Raw genomic sequence first — 5,856 nt, forward strand, 5'->3', positions numbered from 1 at the left:
ATATGCCCCCCAGTTCTTACCATTTCCTAGACCTCTCCCATGTCATAATAAGTATTTCCCATTTGTTTGACACTCTCTCTCTGTCCCTTTCTCATTTACTACTCAAAAGTAGACCTAAATATGTGGAGATTTCCCCAAACGTGCTGGAGATCCCAGCACAGAAAAGATAGGAGTAGCGGAGATGGAAGCCTCTGCCTATAGGGTTCTGAATAACATTTTGAAATATTTTTTTTTTTTAAACATTTTTTTTTATTTTTCCCACATACAAAAAACACTATTAAAAGTTCTAAATTCTCACAACCCCTTCTACCTCTTTAGCAGGGCTCAGACTAAAAAATAATAATTAAAACAGTACTTTCACATGATTAGATATGTTTACTGTTTACATAGCTGCTCTTAAAACCTTTGTAAACCTAAACACTGTACAAAATAGTGGTATAAAAAGTTATATTGAAAATTCCTTCCCATCTCTAACATTACTTAACCTTCAGCGAACAAGGATGTTCAACAAGGGACAATATAAAACAGTACAGTCTTCTTGCTGGAAAAAGCAAACAATGATCCACTCTGTACAATGAGGAAAAAACTGCCCAAGACTTCAAAATGGTAAGTTAAGAAAATAAAAATTCACAGTTCAATGTCAATGATTCACGGTTCAATGTGTTACTACAAGCACCCCTTCATGTTGCAAGAAATTAAGGCAATAAATGCAAGTTTCATAATTTCACAAAGAAAATACAAAAATATATTGTGCTTTTGAGCAGGGTCTTCATTGTAGGGAAGATCTGGATTTTGAAGCTTGTCCCTAGGGCAATCTCACATAACAGAGCAACTTCTGTTTACATCTCTTTGTTCTCCCTGCAGACGGAAAATATCTTGTTGTACAACTTCAACATCTTCCTCATGTCCATCATCTTCATCGTCTTCAACTTCTTCACCATCCGAAATCACTTTATAGACTGTGCTTCTAGTTGCAACTTCCTCTCCCTGAGAATTGTTCAATGCTACTTTAACATCTTCACCAGTGCCCCAAGAGTTATGATTCCTCCACAGGAGGTTAGAAGGCGGACTTGCAGGCACTCCAGCATTAGCAGCCCAGATAGTCACAATCTGGTCTGCCTTAAGTACATATCTTTGGGTAAACTTGTAAACAGCTGTGGAGTCTCCAATGTTCTTCACCATCTCCCAGCCTCCCAAAGGTTGATCCTGTTCAGAGGTATTCTTCAGGCGTATGAATTTCCCATCTATGTCCAGTTCTTCAATTGTAATATTTCCAGTAGCAGAGGCAGAATGGGATATCCGAACGCTACTGCTAGCCTCAGACTCCTCTACATCCACTCTCTTTCTCTTCCCTCTCGTTGTGCGGACACTACGACTCGATGAGGCTCGAGAAACAGTCACATTGGATATTGGACTAGGAGACAACTGCAGCCTCTCTTCTTCACCCTCCAGAAGCTTTCTGTAAGCATTAATCTCCATATCCAGGGCCAGTTTAACATTTTGTAATATTGAGTAGTACTTCAAGCCCTACAAAATTGAGTTTTTGAATAGGCCCTACAACATGCAATCAGTCACTTAAAGGAGGAAAAGTCCAGGTCTTACATGTAGAATATACATGTGTGTCAGTAATGTTGAAGGACTCAGTGCCATCCCTGCTCTCTTCAAATCTCTGTCCTTTTGTATCACCCTGCAATGCAACCGGACAGTTTAAGAAAGGAAAGACGGTGTACAAGTGGTCCTTGAACCATGTTTCAGTAAGTCTGAATATGTGGCACTCTGATTCGTATGAGAGTTCCCATGTACCTAAAGCATACTTGCTAGCCAATTGAGTGCAAATGACGTCTAATGTAATGGTGGGCTTACGATTGGATTTAAGTTTAGATGAGGTTTGGAAATGACCAGAGATTTATTTATTTGTTTGTTTGTTTATTTCACTTGTAGAGCGCATGGTTACACCAACGGTGTGTCCCCGCGCTGAGACATATCTAGATGAGGGTGACTGTAATTTTCCATGATACTTATGTTGTACCGTCCTCGGTTTTTGAGAACAGCCATGTCTTCAGCTGTCTGCGGAATGAACCTTCACTAGGCTCTGTTCTTATGGTGATTGGCAGGGCATTCCAGCTTTTAGCTGCTAAATACCTAAAAGAACGAGCCCCCATACCGGCTTTGAATATTCTTGGGATGCTTACTAAAGCCATGTCCCTGGATCTCAGATTTCGTCCTGTGGTATATTTAGTCAGCAATGGTTTCAGGTATCTAGGGCTTTTTTGTGAGAGGATGCGGTGGCAATAGCACAGTGCCTTAAACATGGTTCTCTTCTCCACTGGTAGCCAGTGTAAGGTGGTCAGGGCTTTCTTAGTATTAGCTCTCCTTAGAAGGCTGAGAACCAGGCGTGTAGCAGCATTTTGCACGTTTGTAGTTTAGCGAGGCCTTTTTTGGAAGTGCCTAAATACAGTCCATTACCATAGTCTAATTGTGAGGTGATTACTGCTTGTACTATGGTTTTCCTGGCTTTAGATGGTAGTAGATCTATGATTTTTCTCAGGGTTCTCATGGCACCATAGCACTTCCCCGCTACCTTCCGTATCTGATTGTCGAAAGACAGTTTGGAGTCGAACCAGATTCCAAGAATTTTCACCTCTGGTTTTGGGTGCGGGACTTGGCCCAGTACTTCTGGCCACCAAGCAGATGACCAGATGGTAGGTGCTTTACCCACCACCAATACCTCCGTCTTATTCCCATTTAGCTTGAGGCAGTGGTTCGACATCCAGTCAGCTACCTCCTCTCTAAAAGATAGTTGTTCAAAGAACTGTAGTACAACTAAACTTGGAGTTATGCACTGGAGAACTCTGATGGAAGTCATCTGGGGTTTGGATATGAAGCGTTTTTGAACTGTTTATATGTCCAACAGGCAGATTTTTTTACCAATGGAGTTGGATGGCTAGGGGGGCATACAGTCACCTCTTAAGTTACTTTTCACAATATTGTTGCAAGATACAATGTCTGATAAATTGGGAAACGAAGACTTTGGGAGTGGGCAATAGCACCTAGTCATGACAGAATCTTTGGACCTGGCCAGTCTGAGAAAATTCTCATAGAAGGATCTCATATGTGAAAATTCTGGAAAAATTCTCCTTGAATGATCTCAGATTTCTTGGTTTGGGCCACGATAGCAACAGTAGAGTAGATAATGAAAATGTGCTTCCTGTGAAAAGAAGAGCTTCAAGAAACATCATCAAGTCAATATGTGAGGGTAGAGGTGTGGCACAGCGGCCAGAGCCGCTGACTCCAGAGCGCTGGGCTCAGCTCAGCATTGTGCGACTCTGAGCAATAGGTCACTTAATCAACCCGACGGCCCCCAGCACATTGAAACCCTTAAGGATTTGCGCTTTACAAATATAAATTAATATTATATGATTATTATTATTATTATATGTCCATGAATGATTGACTTTGAAGTGAACTAATAGAAATCAATCTTTTTGAAGTGCCATGGAAGTAGAAAGTGGTGCTCCAAAATTTGCATTCAGGTTGGTGAGGTGTCTCATGCGTTGTGAGCGTTCCATTCTCACCTGAGGTAGACTACATCCAAAATCCAGACATTTGCGACATTGCTACAGAGCCTCCGAAGAGCAGACCCAGAGAGTGTCGAAACAAGGTGCTAGTGAGATAAACCACCTGCCAGGCATTCTCATTTTGTGCTGCAGAGAACACATGTCACACTGCATCCCGTACCAAGCACACAAGATGCTCTCAGGCTCTCAGGGGGGGCGAAGGATCCAGTTATGAACAGGGCATGAGTCGGGGTACCACGCGGGTGGACGGCGTCCCCCCACTTATTTTCCAGGGTGGACGCCGTCCACCCTGCCCTGCTCATCCAAAGAATCCAAAGCGTGATAAACCGCGCAGCGCACCTAACTTTGTGGAACAGTCCGCTATGTTGGGCATTTCATAACTGGACTTGACATTCATTGCAGGATAATTAAGCATATGGTGGAGCTGGTGTGTGGGGGCATTTTCACCTTCATTTACAGTGCTTCTACGCTTAGCAGAATTAAAGCGCCTGGTTGATTGCGGTTATTTGGTTCCCACTGCTCCGGTCTGCGCCAAAAGAAAGGTGTGTGCCTTTCAAATAAATCGTGCAGAGTTTTCTAATTCTAGCGCCTTGTGAGTGCGCTTCAATGGGAACTGTGGGGCAGATTTACAAAAAAGTAACGCAGCACGGTGCAGCAAGTCATTTTGCTGCGCCATGCTGCATTAGTTTGGAAAGCACAGAGATGCGACATATTAACAAGACTATGTTGCATCTCTGTGCTGGCGCAGGCGCACAAACTGCTGCCATGCGCTGGCGCAGGCCTCCTTGCACCATGGTGCAAGGATGCCTGCGTCGTGGGGAGATTGTTTTTGTGCAGGAAGGGTCACCTTTCTGCACAAAAACAATCACAAGAGGCTTTTTCCTCTTACAATCCGTGCTGTAGAATGTAGCACATATATGAAAGAGGAAAAAAGGAGGAGAAATTAAAATATTTCTCCTCCTTGCGCCTCGCTACGCCACCTCTGGGGTGGCATAGCATTCACACGCATCTCCTGATTTATGAGAAATCGTAAATCTGGAAATGTGTCCTGTTCCATGGGTGTTGTGTGGGAACACCCACAGCAACACCCATGGACCGCCCCTTCCACGCACAGTACTGCGTGTGAAGGGGCCATATTTACGAGGAGAGGAAAAGTCACTCCAGGTGGCTTTTCCTCTCTGTGTAAATATGGAGGAGCCCCCTGCGCCACCAGTACGTCACGAAAAGTGACATAGTGGTGGCGCAGGGGGCTTGTAAATCTGCCCCAGAGAGTGCAAGTTTAAAGGGATGCTTTCCGATGCTGAAAGCAGAAGCACCTGAAGAAATTTCTCGGACTGCAGGTCACCGTCTATCTCCACTCCAGTCTTGATGTCTCTTCATATCCCTGCTTTTCAATCACCAGCCCCACCACCCTCACCTTTGCCTTCCTCTAGATTCCCCCATCAACTCTCTCTCACCGTACTTCCGCTCTCCCAATGCGCCTCAGGACTTGGTTTGGGCTGATTCTTGGTGAGTGGTGTGAAGAGGATGGAGGAAAAGACGTTTACAATGACTAAGAGAGAGCGACAATAGTAGAGGGGTGAGTGACTCGAAGCAGAAAATATTATGTGAGTTGGAGTGTAAGGGGGCGACTGATTAACCTTTTGAACGAAAAGGTGATGGAGTTCCAGTGTGTGTCTGACAGACGGCATCACCGAGCTGGACCAAGCAAGAGATTTAGTTAGTGGGAGAGCCAGTCACTCAAAGGGTGTTTTGCAGGCGCTGTGCCCCTGCAATAATTGGCCCCTCCGCTGAGACTGCAGGCCTGTGATGTAATTTCCTGTGATGTGATGTTGCGCGCCGTGATGGCACGCGCCGTGAAGTCACTTCCTGTGATACTACCTAACTTGGAGAGTCCCCCCACTTCTTTTTTTTTAGGACTTGTGCCCTGGTTATGAAAGTCTACACCAAGTTACCAAGACAGTCAGTGGGGTCTGGATTTATCAAAGTGCCAGTAGACAACCCCTTCATCATGGTACAGTAACCTCTCAATCACATTAATCACTTCCGCTATCAATTAGGTTACAATTTGGACGCTCTCCCCCCTGTTCAACAACGCCGAGCACTCTACTGGAGCAGCAGCAAAACCATTCAAATATTTAAAACCTCTGAGCAAAGAAACACAATCCATCAGAGAACTAGTAGGTAGATATCGTAATCAACTACCTATATGGGACGTTTGGCTCAACATCTTCCTCATGGGAGTTGCACATGTATACAGGGCAGTGCGACAGGTGCG

The 5,856-nt window shown here is 44.5% G+C and overlaps 1 pseudogene; it reads right to left on the reverse strand.

The window, feature by feature from the left end:
• Positions 1 to 266: 266 nt before the first annotated feature.
• LOC144766995 (lamin-B1 pseudogene) lies at positions 267 to 1,493 on the reverse strand (annotated as a pseudogene).
• Positions 1,494 to 5,856: the final 4,363 nt, after the last annotated feature.

This window comes from Lissotriton helveticus, chromosome 7 (genome assembly GCF_964261635.1).
Source record: "Lissotriton helveticus chromosome 7, aLisHel1.1, whole genome shotgun sequence".
Taxonomy (NCBI): domain Eukaryota; kingdom Metazoa; phylum Chordata; class Amphibia; order Caudata; family Salamandridae; genus Lissotriton; species Lissotriton helveticus.